Raw genomic sequence first — 2,152 nt, forward strand, 5'->3', positions numbered from 1 at the left:
ATATGACAAGTATTCTATGAAAATTAGTTGTTGACATTGTAATTATAATTAATTGGAGCTATATTCTACAAGTGCATGATATTAGCAATATTCTAGAAAAATTAATTCTCGTATAGGACTAGGGAGAGCCTGGAATTTGAAGACAAATTGACCATTAAAATAATCTTGGCCTATGGTTAAAAAAAAGAAAAAAGAAAAAAAATCATTGATTAGAACAGTGAGAAAGAAAAGAAAGAACTCTGAGAAATAAGTTGAAGAAAAAAATGTGGAATTCAATAAGTAATTGGAGTTGAGGAGCACAGAAAATAGAAGCATTAAAAAAATAATATCGGCTGGGCATGGTGACTAACACCTGTAAACCCAGTATTTTGGGAGGCTGAGGCAGGAGGATCACTTGAACCCAGGAGTTCGAGGCTGCAGTGAGCTATGATTACGCCACTGTTCTCAGGCCTGGGTGACAGAGGGAGACCCTGTCTCCAAAAAAACAAAAACAAAAACAAAAACAAAATTTCAATGTTTTAAACTCTTGAGCCAAAGAGAACATAGGTACCACTGGAAAACATACAACATGGGAGAAAATCTGGTACACAACCATCATGGCAGCGGCCGGGGACCCGGATGGCATGGAGGAACCTGGCATGGACACGGAGGCTAAGACCATGGCGACCGAGGCGCCGGCACGGCCCCTCAACTGCTTGGAGGCAGAAGCCGCGGCGAGGGCGGGGGCGGGGACCGAGGACTCCGGCACCCCGTGAGGCAGCCTGCAGCGAGGCAGCCTGCAGGTTGCAGCCGGCCCCAGCCTAGATCCCTGGTGACCCCGTGTCCCAGGCCTCCGTCAGCAACCGCAAAGACGCGGGCAGCGGCGCAGACAGGGAGCTGGTGGACCTGAAGATCATCTGGAACAAGACCAAGCACGACGTGAAGTTCCCCCTGGACAGCACAGGCTCCGAACTGAAACAGAAGATCCCCTGATTACAGGTCTCCCGCCTGCCATACAGAAAGTCATGTGTAATGGACTCGTCCCTGAGGATAAGATATTGAGAGAAATAAAAGTGACTAGTGGGGCCAAGATCTTGGTGGTTGGCTCCACCACCAATGATATTTTAGCAGTAAACACACCCAAAGATGCTGCGCAGCCGGATGCAAAGGCCGAAGACAACAAGAAGGAGCCTCTCTGCAGGCAGAAACAACACAGGAAAGTGTTGGATAAAGGAAAACCCAAAGATGTGATGCCATCTGTTAAGCGGGCCCAGGAGCGCCTACCAAAGGTACCCCTGTCCGTCATGTACAATAAGTCCGGAGGAAAGTGAGATTCACCTTTAAACTAGAACAAGACCAGCTGTGGATTGGCACTAAAGAACAGACTGAGAAATTGCCCATGGTCCATAAAAAATGTGGTCAGTGAACCTATGGAAGGACGCGAAGACCACCGCATGACGGCGCTTCAGTTGGGCCCCACGGAAGCGTCTTACTACTGACTACTGGGTGTACTGGGTTCCAACTCAGTATGTGGATGCAAAGACACTGTGCTGGGGAAAGGGCAGTATTTTTGAAAGCACTTTCACCTCTGGCCCAGGAGACTGACCCAAAGTGAAGGACGTTGTGGGGAGAGGCCTGCAGCATCCCTGGATTTCAAAGTTCTAGAACTTTGTTCACAAAAAATCTATACTCAATCTAAGGCGATGTGGTGACTGAAGCCAGAGGTGATGTACTTTCATCATTAGCTTAATTTTAACTTAAAATGAGCAGTTCCCTTTCTTGCAGTCAGCTTCATGCCATTTTTAAAGTCAACACGATGGAAATCAATAAATCTGAATTCCAAAAAAGAAAAATACATGATGGGAGAAAATCTAACTGGAGGGAAAATGAGAGGAAGGATGAAGTGATACTGGGTTTGAAGAGACAACTGGAAATCCACATAAAATATGTAGCATCTGGTCGAAAAGATAAAGGACTGGAGTTTAATTAAATGATTAGGACAGCAAGTACATGTTTGAAAAATTATCTGAATAAAAGTAATAAAGTGGTTTAAAAAAACTGATAAGCCTTCGTTTAAAAAAAAAAATTATCATGAGGGCAAACCAAGGTTCGAGACTTCCGCAGCATCGAGAGTTAAGGTATGCAAGAGCGGAGATGAGCTAATGAGGGAAAG

General features: G+C 45.3%; 1 pseudogene; it reads left to right on the top strand.

Moving 5' to 3' along the window:
- Positions 1 to 590: 590 nt before the first annotated feature.
- LOC104661695 lies at positions 591 to 1,553 on the top strand (annotated as a pseudogene).
- Positions 1,554 to 2,152: the final 599 nt, after the last annotated feature.

The sequence above is a fragment of the Rhinopithecus roxellana genome, chromosome 2, assembly GCF_007565055.1.
Source record: "Rhinopithecus roxellana isolate Shanxi Qingling chromosome 2, ASM756505v1, whole genome shotgun sequence".
Taxonomy (NCBI): Eukaryota; Metazoa; Chordata; class Mammalia; order Primates; family Cercopithecidae; genus Rhinopithecus; species Rhinopithecus roxellana.